The following is a 19,878-nucleotide window of genomic DNA, read 5'->3' as shown; positions in this document are numbered from 1 at the left end:
TGTGTACAATATGACCGGTCACCTTTCGGTTGGGAAAAAGGTGTATTGTGCCGTGTGGACAGAAGCTTTACATGGAAGAAAGGGAAATGACATTGCAAGCGCAGTTTATAAAATAGTAGGAAAAGTGTTGGAGGACCATCCAGAGTTTACAAAAATCATTTTGTGGAGCGATAGCTGCGTTCCACAGAATCGAAACAGTCTTATGAGTTATGCTCTCAGTTACCTAATTCAAAAACATCAGAATGTGCACAATATTTCCATGAAATTTTCTGTTCCAGGACATGTTTGTATTCAAGAGGTCGATGCAATCCACAGTGCAATTGAAAGAACGTTGAATAAAGTAGAATATTATTCTCCTATATCACTTCTGCGCTACCTTTTAAAAGTAAACCGACAAAATCCATATACAATAATTCAAATGAAACAAGAACATTTTATAGATTTTCAGTCTTTTTCCAGCCAACTGAACTACAACGCTGTACCATTTTCTTTAGTAGCATTAGAATTTTCTAAATCTTTTTTTGAACTGAAGTATAAAGATACTTTTGATCCAACCAAAGAGCTAAAAACTGTAAATTTACATCAAAGAAAATTACGAAAAGGTCATGTTAAAACCGAAACAGAACCACTCATTCCGCTTCAATTAAAAAAATGTGATAAGGCTGTTGTACTTCCCCCAAATAAGATAGATGCCCTAAAATCTACGTTCAAGTATATCCCTGAAGTTGATAAGAAATACTACGAGTGTATTTTCCTCCAAAAATAAGATTTAATTTGTTTTTTTTTGTAGTTAACAAAGTTCTATGTTAATTTTTTAAATAAGTAAAATTTTCTTGCTATATCAAGGTTCTATGTTTTTTTTTCAATTACCTTTTCTTCTAATACAAAAACCAATTTTTTGTTAATTTTTTCTTTAAATCACCTTTAATACATATGTACATTTTTAATTTAAATTCAAATTTAAAATATATAAAACCATTTGATTTTTATGAAAGCTCATTTTTTTAAATCGATTTTTCTCAAATTAGCAATATTGTTACATACAACCTTGTAATATTAGGATAACGAATAGTTGTTTTGCGTAGTATGGACCTCTATAACAAGAACCTATGTATATGTTTCCTGCAGTCGATTTTTTCGGACTTAATTAGTTATTAACCAAGTAGGGTCAAAAAACGGTAAATGTTCACTTTTTTCGTCTATCCGTAAAAAGTGAAGTAAGTGTTTGAAACAAATTAAGAGTACTAAATTTATAAGCCATAGAAAAACTTCAGAATGGTGTTTTTTTAAATGTTTTATCCTTATTTGTTGCTTAGAAACTTGCAAAATAGGTCAGAAATTTCTGTTTTTTATAAATGTTAATAACTTACTTAAAAATGAACCTTCATATTACACAGAATGATGGATCTTATAGTGCATAAATCAAAATTTCAAAGCGATCGGTCAAATTGTTTAAAAGTTATTTTATTTGTTTATCCCAAATTAAATTTTTTTGAAAGTAAGAAAATGATGAAGTTTCTCTAGAAGGGACCACAAAAATACATATTTGCACGATTTACTTACCCCCAGGACAACCAATTGATAAACAGGACCTTTTTAACCTCGTGAAACAAATACCTTCTCCGCGTATTTTAACAGGTGATTTTAATGCTTACAACAGTATTTGGGGCTCTACATATGACGACAAAAGAGGACTTATTATTGAGGAATTAATAGATCGGTATAACTTATCACTGTTGAATGATGGACGCCCTACAAGATTCAATATACAAACAGGCGAATCAACGCCCTTGGACTTAACGATAGCGGATAATAACTTCTCTGCATTAATGACATGGAACAGATTAGACTACACTTATAACAGTGACCATTACCCAATAATAATCACCAATAACTTGTTCAAGCCCAAAAATGGAAAGCACGCCCCTAGGTGGAAAACGAAGGAAGCAAATTGGACATTATTTGAAGATATCATAGAAAAACATGTCACAAACTGTAAAATATCCAACAGTATTGACACAGACATCGAAACCTTCTTCAGCATCATATTAAAAGCAGCCGAGGAAACCATTAAGAAAACTGCACCTATTACAAAACATAAACCAGTCCCTTGGTGGAATGAACAATGTAAGACATCGATCGAAGCTTCCAAAAAAGCCTTTAACAAATACAAAAGACATAAAACACTTAACAATAAAATAGAATTTCAAAAACTTAAAGCTAAAGCTCAGTTAGTAGTAAAAACTTCAAAAAGAAATTCGTGGGCTCAATTTGTGTCCAGTATAAACAGTAGGACCCCTATGTCTGAAATGTGGAAGAATGTCAAAAAAATATCTGGAATACCGGCTTATAACAAAATCACTCAACTAAAGAAAGATAATAAAATAATCACAGATGACCTAGAAATAGCAGAAGAATTTGCTAATACGTATAAAAATAGATCTAATACAAGCAATTATAATATTAATTTTATCAACTTTAAACAGAACGAAGAATGCAATGTAATTATACCGTTTGTAGATGACACAGATGCTTTAAACACCAAATTTAATATAAATGAATACAAAGATGCATTAAACTCATTTAAAGAGACTAGTGAGGGTCCAGATAACATCCCAATGGTTTTTCTTAAGCATTTACCTGAGAATGCACACAATCATCTTCTTAACATATTTAATATTATTTGGACAGAACAGAAATTTCCAACAGCATGGAGAGATTCTATTATAATACCTATATTAAAACCAAAATGTCCCAAAACAGATCCTGAGTCTTATAGACCAATTTCGCTAACATGTACTGCATGCAAACTGTTAGAAAAAATGGTCAACCGTCGTCTCCTCTGGACACTTGAAGATCGAAATATTATTATTCCAGAACAAAGTGGTTTCCGACAAAATAGATCAACTCTAGACAATATTATAGACCTAGAAAGCAGTGTACATGAAGCCTTCTCCCTTAATCAAAAATGTATTGGAATATTCTTCGACATTGAAAGAGCCTTTGATACAGCTTGGCGCCACCGTATCATCAGATTACTGTACGATTTAGAAATCAAAGGACATTGCCTTGCATTTATAAAAAACTTCTTATATAAAAGATATATCCAAGTTAGAGTAAATGGTAATTTGTCGTCAAAAGTGGAATTGGAAAATGGAATTCCTCAGGGATCTGTTATAAGTCCTACGCTATTTATAATTGCCATAAATGATGTTCTACGAAATTTAAAACTTCCTCTTAAAGGCCGCTTATATGCTGACGATCTCGTAATATTTGGTCAAAGCAAAAACTTAAACAACCTCTCACAACTTGCACAGGGTTTCTTGTTAGATATTGACAAATGGTCAAAGGAAACTGGATTTATCTTTTCAACAACTAAAACTAAATATATAGTATTTTCTAAAAACAAACTCAGTACACCAATCTCATTATATCTATACAACCAATCGCTACAACAAAAAGATTCGCTAAAATTGCTAGGAGTTACTTTTGACAGAAAGTTGAATTGGAAAGAACATATCAATAATCTAGCATGTAAATGTTACAGAAGATTAAATTTACTAAAAATTCTAGCACACAAGAATTGGGGTTCAGACAGGAGTACATTGCTAATTATATACAGAACTATGATACGATCACAGCTAGACTACGCGGCTATAGCTTACGACTCAGCATCGAAATCAGTACTTAAAAAGCTCGATACTATTCATAACACAGCACTCAGAATATGCCTGGGACCCTTTTGTACAACACCGATTGAAAGTTTACTTTGCGAAGCAAATGAATTGTCGTTAAATGATAGAAGACCTTACCTTAGTCTAACATATGCAACAAAAATTAAAGATAATGCAAAAAATCCTGTCTATAGAAATACTTTTACCGATAATTACCCAAACCTTAATGCAAATCACCGTTCTAATAAACCTTTCTATAAAAGAATAAAAGACCATTTGCATCTGTTTGATATTGTCATACCTGAATGTCTTCCATACACATATGATCATAATCCACCTTGGATTCAAAACATACCATCATGTAACTTAGAACTTACGTCATTTGATAAAAACTCCACTAATCCTGATCTAATTATTTCCCATTTTATAAAAATCATTAGTCGTTATAAAAATCATACCCAGATATACACTGATGGTTCAAAATCATCCGAAGGTGTGGGAGCGTCTGTAGTAACTCCAGAGAAGGTTCTTAAATTCAAACTACCTAATGTTAGTACTATCTATACAGCTGAAATGTATGCTCTCTATCGCACCATAGAACTAATCAATCTGACAACAAACTCCAAATATATTATTTTAACAGACTCACTTAGTGCCATACAAAGCATCCGACAACTGTATCCAAAAAACCCGCTTTTAAAAAAAATTAAAACAGTCCTTCTTCAGGCTTATATCAATCATAATGAGATAAATTTCATCTGGATCCCATCCCATATAGGAATAAAAGGCAACGAAACTGCTGACCATAGTGCGAAAGACGCGATAGTGAGTGACGTTTCCGAGATCGTAAACACATCAGTATCAACGGATATAAAAGCTTATATAAAAAAAATCAATCTTAAGTGCGTGGAAAAATAAATGGAATATGTCGAATTCAAAATTAAAACAAGTGAAACCCAGCATAGAGGCATGGAATGTGTTACCTAAGTCAAGAAGCCAAGAAATAATAGTAACGCGCCTCAGACTCGGACATACTAGGTTAACGCATGATTACTTAATTAAAAAGTGCGAACCGCCGCGATGTGAAACGTGTAATACGACACTAACAATAATGCACCTACTATGTGAATGTCCCCTCTACAATCAACAACGAAGCAATAACAAGATACCAGGAACACTTATAGAAGCTCTAGGTGCAGACTGTAACTTTAACAATACTCTGAATTTCTTGAAAGACATTAATAAGTACCACAATATTTAATAAACCAAATTGTATTGAAGTAATTGTACCTAATGTTTTCCACTAATTTTTCGCTAATGGCCATTTGGTCGATGCGATTTTCTAAATAAAAAAAAAATAAAATGATGAAGTTACTGTAATTCTATGTATAGCTAATGAAAGAAGGATTATTCCATTAACATTATTAAAAAAAAAAATGAAGAAAAAGGATTTTAAATATTGTAGAATCGTTTTACAAAAATACATCGATTTTTTGCTTATTTAAACAATTACGATAACTTTAAAACTATTGCCTGCAAAAAAAATTATTTTTTTATATTTGAAAAACTTGCATTTTTCTACAAATTTAAAGAAGAAAATGTTGTTCTAGGACAATTTGGGACGAGGTGAGTCCTTTTTTTTAATTGACAGCAGCTTTGTTCATATCAATTAAGAGACCTAATTAGCGTCATTTAAAAGAACATACTGTAAAGTTTTAATGTGCAAAATACGGAAAAGATTGCCTTTTAATTAAATCGTCCACAAAGCTTCAAGATGTGGTCCTCAAAATGACCGGCTTTGAAACTCGCGGCAGCGGCTGGAGGGGGAAGGAGCTGTTAACTGTATCTCTGGTTCTTGTTTATGTATTTCGGTGTTTCTTTTTTTATATAATTCTGCTTACAGTACGACTATGTATTATTGTAATAGTAAATAAATTGTTAAATAAACCATCTAATTTGTTTAAACAACTTTTTTTAATGTTTTGTATTATTTGTGATAATTTTTATTGTAAAACATAAATATTTATGATTAATATTTGAATAAACGTCGTAAATAATTTGTTTATAATAGATTTTATAAAAAAATTACCCTATTCAATTATTTCTACGTAGATGTTGCTTTAGAAATAAAAAATCTCAAATAAAACTTTTTTCTCAATGGAAAAATTTTCTCAATAGAAAATTTTCCATTGCGACACCTATGTATTTATTTATTATTATTTATTTATTTATTTAACAATTCTCAAACAAATTGTAAAAAATATTTCTTGCTTTGAAATTACTTTTTTTTTTTAATAATTTTGAATTATTCTAAGAGGAAAGTTATTCTTGTTTTTTTTTCGTAAAATACTTACTTTAAATGCAAAATGCAAATAAACAATTAAAAACGCCATTTTTCAATAGCTTGAACATCGAATTTAAAAAAAAAATATATGAGATAAAAGCTTAAATCCATTAGTTTTAAAATATGCAAGTCCATTTCTATTTTATATGGCATAATTCAGTTTAAAATATCCATAAACAAATTGATATACCGTTGCGTTTCGGGATATGTAGACTTGAAGAAGGTCTAAACTTTAACGTTCGAAACACGTTGTTTATTTCTGGCCCACAAGCTGAATTTTATTTTAATGGAAAGAATATGATGCCACAACATTACAGTAAAAAGTTTGCCCAAAGTTTACCAAAGAAAATTTTTTATTTATAACAATGATTTAACAAATAAAAAATGAAACCAATTTATTCTTTCGTTTATAATAAGCAGGTTCTCGCGGTAAACTTTGATTAAACTTTTTACTGTAATATTGTAGCATCATATTCTCTCTACTAAAATAACATTCAGTTTGTGGGTAAGAAATAAACAATATGTTTCCAATGTTAAAATTTCGAAGTTAAAATATCCGTTGTTTACGGATATTTTACACTGACTTTTTTACAATTGGTTTAAAAATTGTTTAATAAATAAACAATAATAAATAAATAAATAGGTTGCAATGGAACATTTTCAATTGAGAATTTTTCCATTTTTGAGTAGAAACAGAGGTTTTAGCTCATGAAAAGTAGGTTCTTATTTGTCAAATTTCAAATCGAATATTTCACCGTGAAATAACCAAAAAGTGAAATACTTTTTGAAAACGTCACACTGAAAAGTCATCAAAAGTGTTGTTACGCAAAGCGAGTTACGCTCAAAATAAAGTTTCTCCTTTTTTTTCGTAAAAGCATCGTTAAAATCACCCTAATTAGCACCACAAATAAAATTAATCGTTACCGCTTTACAAATGCGTTACCGCTATATTATTTTTAAGTTAATATTGCTTAATAAATTCATAACATTTTGATTAAAAAAATTATTGTATTTATAGTTTCAATGAAAAAAGAAATACAACTACTATAAGTATATAGTAGAATTATAGTAGAATTATAGTAGAATTTCTTCGCAAGGGGTGGTTTGCGAAACAATTCTTTGCAAGGTGGATGGATGTACAGTCTGTCCCAAACCCTTCTTTCAGTGCGTCACTAATTTTGACGTCATATAGGATTTTAAGAATGTCGAGAATTATTGCATGAAATTTTAGTTAAATCTGACAGTTGAAGGATCGTAATCGGCTAAATGTGAAAAGGTTATTTTTTGAAAATGTGGAGTAAAAATTTTAAGAATTTAAATTTTTTTTAATTTACATATTAGAGGTGCCGTCCTGTATAAAAAATTTTATTGTGCATTATATTGGAACGGCAGTTTGTCATAATTCCTATTCTATACATTCCAAGGAAAGTGCTTAATTAGCTTAGATTTATTTATGTATTTATTATTATTTATTACAAACACTATGGCTAAAATGTATAGTATTTAAACTACTAATATGAATATTTTTTAGAATAATTTAAAACTTACTTCACGAACGGCAGAAACTGGTAATAAAGTTGTCCCAGCCTCTTTTTCTAATTGAAAATAATTTAATAATTTTAATATTAGTCTTTGTTCATTCTCGGTATATCTCGGCATATTTAAAATATTTTTATGACAATAAATACAAAATTAAATTTTCACTGTAAAATGTCTGAAAATACTATCCTGGAATGACAATTTTCATTTTATCAGTTGACATTGTCAAAGTACTGTCACTATCGAGACCATCTGCGTCAAATTATATTTATGCGTATCATTGATTGGATATCTATTTAGCGTATTCTAAACTCCAACCAATTATATATCCGTAAGTAGAATTCGCTTTAATATGCAAATACCCGTCAACGATATATAATTTTCTAAGTTCTATGTATAATAATCACAGACTCACGTTTTTTTTTCTGTCACTTCTAGCTTAATGCGTTAGAGAGAATTCGATAAACTGTGACGCACTGAAAGAAGGGTTTGGGATGAACTATACCTGATCTTGAGGATCTGATTGTGTTTGAATTGTGTGCAAAAGATAGGCCAGAAAGGTTGAATAGTTTTTGCGAAATTTAATTTGTTTATAAGCTTTTTGAAAAATGAGCTAATTTCTAAGACTGGTCCAGATAATTTTACTGCATGGATTTCAATAATCGGGGGATTATTTTCTTCTTTAAGTATACTAATGTAATAACTTATGGAAAAATTTTTTAAAAAAAATTACATTCATGTACTTACACAAAATGATTTAACAATAAACAGTACTTTTTAATTAATAACTGCGGGATGTACAAATCTTTTCTTACGTCGCCTTTTTATTATTTTTTATTTAAAATATAATTATAATATATAAATGATATTTATAAACATTATTCAATTATTATTTATAAACAATTTTTCGATATACTCTTTATTTCTTTCTTTCTCTTTCCATATATATTAAATTTTAACAAATCAGTTTTTAGTATTAAAAAAAATATTTTTAAAACAAAAAATCGTATATATAATATTATATTATGAGAAATTATAATTTCTTGAAGTTTAAATTCATTAATTGAATTTGCCTCACATATTTATTATAGACCGGGTAGTTTTTTCAGGTCAATAGACCCATTCTATAACTTCGCTAACTCTTAAATGCATCGTTTTCGAGTTATAAACAATTTCAGGTCTTAAAAAGCGCGAAAATAGAAATTTTCAGGACTCAACTCATGAAAAATTAATATTTTCAAAGAATGTTATTTTGGAAGATGCTAAATTCATTTCCTTCGAAACAGATCTTATTGCATAGCAAGCTGAGGCTAGTTTCTTATTTAACAAATCGATATGAAAGAACCATTTAAGGTTGCTCTCTATAAAAATACCAAGAAATTTTACAGAATCAACGATACTGATCTGGAAAAGCAAGGGTTGAGCTCCTTTATAGGATAATGCTACTGTCTTATCCACGTTAAAAGAGAGTAAATTAGAGTTGGACCAGGTTTTTATTTTAAGTAGATCGGAAGTTATAATTGCATGAAGAGTTGCAATATTAGAGTTCTTCCAGGGAATACTGGTATCATCAGCAAAAAGAAAAATTTTTCCATCGATTTTTAAGTTAATGATGTCATTTATAAAGATAAAGAAAAGTAGAGGACCCAGTACTGAACCTTGTGATACAATGCTTTTGTGACTAGATTGGAACCAATTCAAAGAAATATCTCGAATTCCGTAGAAATTTAGTTTTTTTATCAAAATGTCGTGATTTACACAATCAAAAGCTTTGGCATAATCACAAAAACAGTGGCAGTATAAAGATTATTGTTTAGTACTTGATAGACCTCATGTAGTACAGAAAACATAGCACCGCTGGTACATTTATTAGATAAAAAGCCGAACTGACTTTGTGATAAAATGTTGTTTTCAACGAGAAAGGACATAAGTTGGGCTTTTATAAGTCTCTCAATAATTTTGGATAGGACCGGTAGTAAGGCAATAGGTGTATAGTTGCAGACAGTTTTAGACGTTTTCTAGAGGGCGCCTAAGTTAACATCTCAAAAAAATGTGTCCGATTGCGCACACTAATTCTCAGGTTTGGTACATCATCTTAAACAAAAAATTCCAACGGGATTACTTAAAGAAAAGCGCCCTTGTAAGACAATCAACCACTTTTAATCGAAAATTAAAATCAAAAAACAAAATGGTGGACATTTGAAGAAAAAGTTGAAAAAAAAACGATTTTTTTTTATCAATTTTTGCATTTCAAAATTAATTTTCCGACTTTTTTTCTAAAATGTGGTTGGTTATCTTGCAAGACCGCTTTCTTTAAGTAATCCCGTCGGAATTTTTTGTTTCAGATGTGCCAATCCTAATAATTAGTATCCGCCATCAGACATCTTTTTTCAAAATGAGCTGTTCATGGGAACTCAAAACAAAAAAATAGTTTTGTTTAATTCAAAGATAAAATAATATTTAAAAAATCATGTTTGATTCTGTTTCATCTTCGTATTTAATAAAGGAGCTGAAAAATTGTTTTTAAAAATATGCATTTTTTATCTTTCTAATTTGTACTAGCGCCTTAATTTCAAAACCACATATAAAATATAAGATAGTTAATAAGTTATAATTTCTCATGATATAATATTATATATACGATTTTTGTTCCAAAACTAGTTTTTTTAATACTTAAAAACTGATTTGTTCAAATTTAATAAGAGTATATGGAAAAATTGTTTATAAATAACATTTAATAATGTTTATAAATACCATTTATTTATTATATAATTATATTTTAAATAAATAAACAAAAAAATAACAATAAAAAGGCGGCTTAAGAAAAGATTTATACATCCCGAAGTAATTAGTTGCTTTGTTTTGGATAATTTCGCAATGAAAATACGATAAATGTTATTATTTTAACGTTGTAACCCAGTTTAAAAAAGATATAGCAAATTTGGTTCAGTATAACCGAGATATATCATTTTTTTCCGAGCGTCTATTTTGAAATTAAGTCGGTTACCCTCACTACCTTTACTCTAGTCGGAACGCAAAGTACTCTTTGTTTAAAACACCCCTGTTTGGACAATTTTTAATAATTTTGTTTGCTAAACAATTTCTTATAAACTTTCGACTTTTCTTATAAAATATTGGTTAATTTGGCTATCGTGGCTCTTAAGGGTCCTAGAACATTTTTTTTAGTTTTAAAAGTTGTGTTTTTAACCAGCATTCTAAATATTTTTTAGCCATTTAACTTGAACTAAATTCTACGGAGTTATTCTAAATGTTTATAAGCTTAAAAAGTGCTGTTTATTATTGAATCATTCTGTGTACATAAATGTCATTTTTTTAAACTTTTTCCCGAAGGTTAATAGTATACGTCTTAAAGAAGAAAATAAGCTCCAGATTATTGACATCCATTCAGTCAAACTACCAGGATCATAGCCTTAGAAATTAAGTCATTTTTCAAAAAATCTTATAAACAAATTAAATTTCGCTAAAACTATTCAACCTATCTGACCCATCTATTGCACACAATTCAAACACGATAACATCCTCAAGCTCTCAAAGACTCTCACACTTTTTTGTTTATTATCCGATTTTAATTTAGCATAATATAACATTTTGTGTATCTTTTTGTAAGTTGTCTGTTGACGTCAAATCTCTAAATAGACAAGTTTTAAGTTATGAGTAAAAAAAATGAGTTTGACGTTTTGATTTTTTATTTAAGAATCCACTAAAAATTAATGAATCCTTAAATGAGAGTATTTTTGCAATATCTCATACTACATATTTCAACTGTCAGACCCATCTACACAGTTGTGACGACATAATTGATTTAAATGCTTAAATATGACCATATTGAATATTATTATTGCCATATCTTGTATTCTATGTATGCTGCTTTTTCTTATTCCTATTTTCTAATTTCGTATTAAAAAGAAAACAAGTCACAAGGAAAATGTACGATTTAAGTCTTCCAATATTGTTCTGTGGGTGAAAATATACAGGAAGTAAAACTTCTTCCTAGATTTCATATAAGTTTAATAACAATACGAAAAGTTATGCTTGTGTTTTAGAGAGTTCTGCAAGAATACAACGACTACTAGGAAGAACGAACAAAACATAGAGAAATAACTGTCAATTTGTCTCAGGAAATCGTGCTCCGAAGAATAAATCAACTACGACGAAGAAATATGAATTAACACATAATACAAGGCATTGTAGCTAACTCTTCAGTAAAATTTATGTAAAATAAGAGTCGAGAACGGATGTGAACTCATAAGAAAAAGAAACGTTTTTGTGTTCTTTAGATATTTAAAGTAACCATATAGGTACCGATGTTTTTTAATAAATGTTAATTATGCTAATGTTTTAAGTGTCCTTGCAAACTTTACGACATCCTGAACATGCTTACATCCCTATATCACACATTAGATAGTCAAGGGACATAAAGTTTAAACCAACTCACCAAGTTTAAAATGCGTGTCATATTTAGCCTTTATTTCAAGGTCAATAATACTCGTTTTACTCCAATCCCTTAAATTATATTCATCAAACCACAACGTGTGGTGGCACGTGGAAATGATAACACAAACAAAAGTTGCGTTATATCAATGCAAATACACTTTCTGACATGCATAACTCATGACGGGGACGATCGTCCTATATAATTAATACTAAAGAAAATAAAAAAGTGTATATCTATACAAACAATTGCTAGTGCAAAAAGTGTATCTATTCAAGTCAAAAAAAACCTCATAAAATCCCTATAACTGAATCAAACAAAAAGAGAAAATGGTAGCAAGAAAAAACAAATATCAGGAAAATTACTAGACCTTTATAATTTTATCTGGAGTAACCAGGTTTTCCCATGAACTTGGTCCGAAGCAATAATACTACCACTTCTTAAGCCTGAGAAATCCTGGACATCACCTGAGTCATATCGACCAATATCTTTAAGCAATATTATAAATATGTACTGTTACAGAAAATGGTAAATAAAAGGCTGAGATGGTATTTAGAACAACAAAAACTTATTCCACAACAAAGCGGATTTAGGCAAAATCGATCCACTGGATAACCTAATAGACTTAGAGTTAGGAATACATGAAGCATTTGCAAATAAGCAAGATTGTATCGCAATCTTTATTGATTATTAATAAAGTTTATGATACTGTCGGGCGATTCAATATCAATCAAAATTGCATAATTGGAATATCAAAGGCAATATGTTAAAATTTATTTTAAATTTTCTTCAATCTCGCAGCTTCATAGTTAGATCAGACAATGTTAATTCAGATAAAAAAGTTCAAGAGAACGGAGTACCACAAGGATCAGTTATAAGCTCAACCCTTATTCTAATAGCCATAAACGACATACTTCAACAATAATGCTCACCGATTGTTAAAGGAAGATTGTATGCTGATGACTTAGTTTTACTTGCCAAAGGAAAAAACTCTACATCTATTCAAAAACATTTACAACAAACAATCAATCAGTTAGAATCATGGTCTAGGACTATCGGATTACAATTTTCACCGACAAAAACTAAATGTATTTCATTCACACGAAAACATAACACTCTAACTCCACATCTGAAACTATATAATCAAACCCTCAGTTTCACAAATAATATCAGAATTTTAGGTATGGGTTTCGACCAAAAGCTCTCCTGGAAAAAACATACAGAAGAACTTAAAAAACATGCTAAACAGGATTAAATTTTATGAAAACTATTTCCAGCAAAAACTGGGGAGCAGATCAAAATACACTATTACATGTATATAAATCTTTAGTTAGATCCAAACTCGACTACGGTGCGATAGTTTATTCATCAAGATCTTAGAAACTGTTCAAAACACAGCTCTACACATTATTTAGTCTTATATATTAGGATGTTAAAGTTACCAGTGACTGGTGATATATAAGACTAAATAATGTAAACTAAATTGTAACCTATAACTTTTAACGGGTTTTTACCCAGATACTTAGTGGCTCAAAACATGTACACCTAGACACTGATGATGGAACATGGTTTCCGAAAACGTTTTGTCTTCATGACATAGCCCGATTGGGTTTTTTAAATTTATATACCTTTTATAAAGGATTTTAACAAATTTTTTGTGATACATGGTATACAGCCAGCTTAGGAACTTAGTTTCCTTGTGGATATTATAATAATGTTGTTATGTGTATGTCAGCTTCATTAAAAAATGCGAAATAGTTGTTATTATCAAGGTTGCTAATACTGTTGGTATACTTATTGTTACATATGGCTCTAAAGGCCATGCAAAGGGTTGGTGAATTTTTATGAGTCCAATAACTGTTTGTTAGATCATCTGTATTTAGTGAGCTTAGGCCAGAATATAAGGAATTGTTGATATATGAAATTTTCACTACAAATTTTTAACTTAGGATAATCTCGTTTAAAATTTAAAGGAGGTTCTAAAGCTTTAACATGCAGTGGAGCTATTGGAGTAGACTTCATTGCTCCCATACAGGTACGTAGAACAGTCCGTTGAAATACATTAATTTTATTTAAAATTTGTTTACTTGCCGATCCATAAAGTACACATCCATAGTCCAGAATGGATCTGATGTAAGATTTGTAAAAAAGCAAAGCTGTTTCTACGTCAGCACCCCACCAAGTAGTTTTAAGATCAAAATATGATTTTGAGCCGACTTTATTTCTTATTTAATAAAGATTACAAAATGAATATATTATTTCTTACGGTTATATTACTATTTATATTTTTTAAATACTTTTCAGACACCTTACTCATACTCATCCCTGAACACATTTTCTTGTTGCAATTTCAAAATTTATATTTATTTGGTAAACGCTACCTATAATCAAACCTACAATAATATAGCTCCTCTTCCTGTTGTGTCATCTTCTCGTAGAATGTCTACACCTATTTTAACTTTATCTACTATCTCTCTCCAATGGCGCTACAGTCCAAATCGGACCATAGCCTCCTCCAGCATTCGCTTCCAACAATTGCTTTCTTCGGCTGCTCTCCTCCAGTTATTCACCGTCAACATCTCTCTAACTTCGTCTAACCACCTCGTCCTTGGTGTTTTCACTGGCCGACGCCCCACCATAGTTCTGCTAGATATTCTGACTAAAGAACCTTATTCTCCATACACCAGTATTGCTAATGTATCATAATATTCTTCTAAATATCTTTTTTTTACGACTACTTATTACTACTTACGACGACTATTGGTCGTATGATGGTTTTATAAACTTTAAACTTTACTTCCGTATCGATGTCTTTGGATCAAAACACCTGCGATAAAGCGAAGTAAGCTCTGTTAGCTAGTAGAATCCTTCTCCGTATTTCCTCTTTCTCGCTGCCGTCCTTAGTTATCTGTATGCCTAAGTAGTATGTGAACTGTTTTACGACTTCAATGTTTGCATAATTTATTGTGAAATTTTGCATGGCTTATTCTTCTTCGACATTATATTTTCTTCTTCTTTATGTGTCGCTTCCGTATTCAGACGTTGGTCGTCTTTATCGGCTGCTGAGCGAAATAATTCTTCTACTGTGGAACCACTGTCTAGTCTTATGCAGCCAAGAAAGTTTCTTTCTACCAATCCATCTTTCCCTCCACTTTTCATTTTATTATAAGGCGAAGTAGATGGTATTTATGTCCTCCAATTATGTTTTTATTCTGTTCTGTTTTATCCTCTTTATGATATTTCTAAGCAGAGGTTCTGAAATAATCATTATTAGAGATTCATCATAAAGATGTTCATCTTCATTGGAAATGTGCGAAACCCACGATATTTTTAGATCCCACGATATTTTATAGCTGATAGCTGTCGATAGCACCAAAATTCGAATGCTTCTAATTGTGGTTTTGGGTTTTAATGTCCATGTCTCACAACCATATATTAAGATTGACCACACACATTTCAGGACCTTCTTGCGAACATCATCGACAGGTTTCTGTTACATAAAACTGGTTTTCAGATCATAAAAGCCTTACATGATATTTCGATCTTGATTATTTTCTCTTCATCAGAGTCACTTACATGTGTAACCAGCTGCCAAGGTATTTAAAATGATTTACACGTTCTATCTCCTCTCCATTACGAGAAAACAGACCTTAATCTATATTAATCTTTCCAACTACCATCCACTTTGTCCTTGAAATGTTACCTTTAAGGCCTCTCCGATAACTCTACAATTATTCTTTTTCAGGTGCCCTCTATTTAAACTATGCGCCTGTTAGTAATTCATGCCCATTTATGTCTGTCTTGTCTCTTAATTTTTTTGTTCCCGAATCGTTTTTGGCTGAATGTTTCCTCCATTGCCAAATGTAGGAAGTTATATTTCTTTCCTCGGTAAATGTGTTTTTAATAACGCTTAGAAGTTCTTTCCTATTCGATCTTTAGCATTTTTTGAAATACATGTCATCTGAAATACCTACACTTGACAAGGCGTCAAGTCATCTTAGACTGCTTACACCTAGAGTTAATGCTGTGACTCCATACAGTAATATAAAATAAATATAAGTTTTGATAAACCAATCTCGAGCATCCAGTAATAAGGTGAGTTTGTGGGTTTTTTATTTGTGGAACGTCTGATCTGGATTTTATATTCTCGCTTGTATTTCAATCTCATGGTCATTGGCTGTTATTCAGCAGCCAAAGTACTGAAACTTAGGCACGAACTCAACCTGCTAGTTATTATAAAGAATGAATTCTGATGATTTAAATTTGATGTTATGTTCATTAGTTTTATTTTCGCTGCATTCGTTTTTAGTCCCTATCTATCGTCTTTCATTTGTATAACGTTTATTATTGTTTGCAAGAGTTAAATAATTTCAGCTACAATAAATATGTGTTCAGCAAAAATACATACTGCAATATACAACTAACTCTTCCATACACTCCCCTAAACAAGGGAAGCTCCATCTATCAGATGTTTTTTAAACTATAAAACTGTTTTTGTTAAATTTTAAATGAAGAAATATCCTTTTTTATGTTTTAAGTCATTAAACCAAAAAATAAAATACATCTATCTATCTATCGAATTAGCCTTCTTCGGTCCATCTTTGGACATAGGCCTCCCCAATCCTTTTTCATTCTTCTCTGTCTGTCGCTACAGTCATCCACCTAGAGCCCACGTGCTTCTCGATATCATCTGCCCATCTCATTCGGTGCCTTCCTCTGCTTCGTTTATATTTTCACGGTCTCCAACTTATAAGAATTTTGTACCATGGGTCTTCTTTTTGTCTTATATTGTGTCCGGCAAATCTCCATTTCAATTTTGCAACTTCTTGTCTAACATCCCTCACTTTTGTTTTCTCTGTTATCCACTCGTTTCTCTTTTCATCCATTAGTCTTATGTGCAACATTTGTCTTTCCATTACTCTTTGGATTTTTATGATTTTGTCCATGTTTGCTTTTGTAAATGTCCACGTTTGGGAACCATAAGTGAGAACAGAGAGTACGCATTGATTGTATACTTTGGTCTTAAGATGCTGTGGATATCTTATGTTTTTAAGAATGTAGCTTAGTTTGCCAAATGCCACCCATGCCTGTCTAACTCGTTTTTTTATCTCTGCTGTTTGGTTTTCTTTGTTAAGTTTTATAGTTTGACACAGATATATATAATCCTGAACTTGTTCTATTTCATCTTGTCCGACCCTCATTGTGATGTCTTCATCTGTATTTGTTATGATTTTGGTCTTGCTGTAATTCATATTAAGGCCTATCTTTCCAGCTTCTACGTTCAGTTCTTTCATTATTTCAAATAATTCTTCTTTTTTATCGGTTATCAATGCGATGTCATCAGCGTACCTTAGATGGTTCAAGCGTTGTCCACAAATTTTTATACCTTGTTCTTCCCATTCTAATCTTTTAACAATATCTTCCAGAGCCCGATTGAAAAGTTTCGATGATATTGTGTCACCCTGTCTCACGCCTCTATTTATTTGTATTGATTTTGTACCTTCATATACTTTAATTGTTGTTTTGGCTTCCTTATATATATATTGGCTATTAGTTCCGTATATCTGTGGTCAATTCTGCTGTTAATCAAAGAACTTTTCACTGCTCAATGTTCGACACTGTCGAAAGCCTCATTCCGTCATTACACCAAAAAATAAAATATATATTGTGGTGAATAACTGGATAAGTCGACGGTGAATAAACGGTTAAGTCTCATATACCATTATCCGAATCACTTAATAGTTATAGAATGAGACCAGGGCCCTGATTCTAATTGAGATTTCGACTCAAAACATGTCGAAATTAATATGGCGACGTCGAAATGCGACTTTGCGAGTCTTGTGGATTTCAGCTGAACTAACCAAACGACGTCACTAATTTTAGATTAATCGAAATTAATTTCAACTTCAAGAAAGTGGTTGAAATTTCATTTTGAGTCGAAATTAATCTGACATGACTGGCTGGACTGGGAGAAGTGAACTTAGGTTCAGTTTAGGTAGGCGGTGTTGTGTTTTGATTCTTGCAAGGAAAACTGATGCAAAAAGTATTAATATGGCTTCGTTTTACGAATTTCGTAATTAGTCTTAGCTGATAACTAATCATTTCTCTTACAGATTCTTAGTTCTAAGACTAATTAACACATTTATTGCAGATTCTTAGTTGTAGTTAACATTTATTTGCATTTATTTTAAAAAGGTATGTCCCTCTAGTTTTTGGGCATATACGACCTATATGTCCACGGACCGCGACCCTTACCTGCTCCGGTCTATTTCAGCTATGGATAGTGTGACTGGACCACCTTCCCTCATTCCCGAGGGTTCAGGCCAGCGACAAGGGTAACCGACCGTCGGATACATAAAGATTATTTTTGGGATTACGTAAAACAGGTCAAGAATACAACGGAATGAAAAGGATAAAAAAATTATTTTATTGAATTTTATGACCTAATAAAAATAAATGTAAAGTAAAATAACACTAATATCTATTTAAAAAAAAATTATCAACTTTCCATCACTTAAACCAGACAAATTTATAGAAATTAATTATGTAAACATGTATATTTGTTATTATTTTTTATTTACTGATGAACACTACAGCAAAGGTTAAATTTAATATATTGCATAATTTTTATTTTTATTGTATAATAGAAAGTTTGTATATATATATATATATATATATATATATATATATATATATATATATATATATATATATATATATATGTATATAAAAGGAGAAAAGAAGTCTTCGCTGACAACGTTAGAAAACGGAGCTTTGAGGTTTATTGGGATACGCAGCTTATTATTGGGATACGCAGATTAAAAGGTGTAAAGGTTTTTTTAACTTACGTTATTGAGATTTGTCTTTCGTGGATGTTCTACTAATAGGTGACAATTTTATGCACCACTCATTGATTGAGTCTAATATTAAAAAATACATGGTGTAAAAAAATTTTTAAATTGACAAATTGTTTTATAAACTGACACATAAGAAAAAGACAATTAAAAACAGTTTAAAAGCCAAGTGTGCCGGCCAACTATGATTTTTGACTTGTGAGGTTAAGAGTAAATGTCATTTCTGGACATTGCAAATGACACTACTTCTTCTTTTATTTTTTCTTTTTCTTATGAAGTACTACTACTAATAGAGTACACATCAAAATGTACGCGAAAGTTGTTTGAAGTTAAAAAACCAAAATTGTATACTAAACACTTTAAAATAGACAAAGTTGGAACATTACAATGAATCAGTTGCTGAGACATCATTGGAATAGAGAATGGTTATCCAAATATAATAGGTAAGAGTAAATAGTGCTTAATTGATTTATATCACTCCTTTTGTTCATTGCATTGGCATTCTGAGAAATGAATGCCATTTCTAAGAACAGTCTTTTAGTATAATTGGACTCTGTAGCTAAAACTCTGGAACAATCCTTAATGCCATTCTTATCTTTAACCTTAGAAAATATAGATCTTGAAGTTAATGAGATTTTAAAGGCTATTTTTAAGTTGGTGATATCTTTGAACAATCTTGCCAGTCTGGGTGTTATGTCTTTAACATATTTTAAAGAAGTATATAAGCAATTGGCATTCGGTTCTCCGCTTGTGACAGTAATTTGCAACTCATCATTTTGGCGTACTATGTTAGGGGTCAAACTGAATAATATCTTGGTGACTAGGTGTTTTGGGTATGAATTGTCGATAAAAAGGTTATAAAGGATTCTCAGGTTCTTCTGATGGAAAGAAGGATCACTGATAGCTATAATTCTAGCCTTCATTTGCTTCAGCAAATTGATTTTTATTGCATGGCGATGATATGACAAATAGTTAAGAAAACGTCCAGAACTATGAGGTTTTCTATGCCAGTCG

At 30.9% G+C, this 19,878-nt stretch overlaps 1 protein-coding gene across 2 annotated transcripts in view; it reads right to left on the bottom strand.

Annotated features, from left to right (window-relative positions):
- Positions 1 to 19,878, bottom strand: part of LOC140452093 (phosphatidylinositol 3-kinase regulatory subunit gamma-like) — a 312,721-nt gene that overhangs the window by 111,332 nt on the left and 181,511 nt on the right. The gene's annotated exons all lie outside the window — the stretch shown is intronic.

The sequence above is a fragment of the Diabrotica undecimpunctata genome, chromosome 10 (assembly GCF_040954645.1).
Source record: "Diabrotica undecimpunctata isolate CICGRU chromosome 10, icDiaUnde3, whole genome shotgun sequence".
Lineage (NCBI taxonomy): Eukaryota > Metazoa > Arthropoda > Insecta > Coleoptera > Chrysomelidae > Diabrotica > Diabrotica undecimpunctata.
Note: the sequence above shows the minus strand (reverse complement) of the source record. Positions and strands in the feature narration are given on the sequence as shown.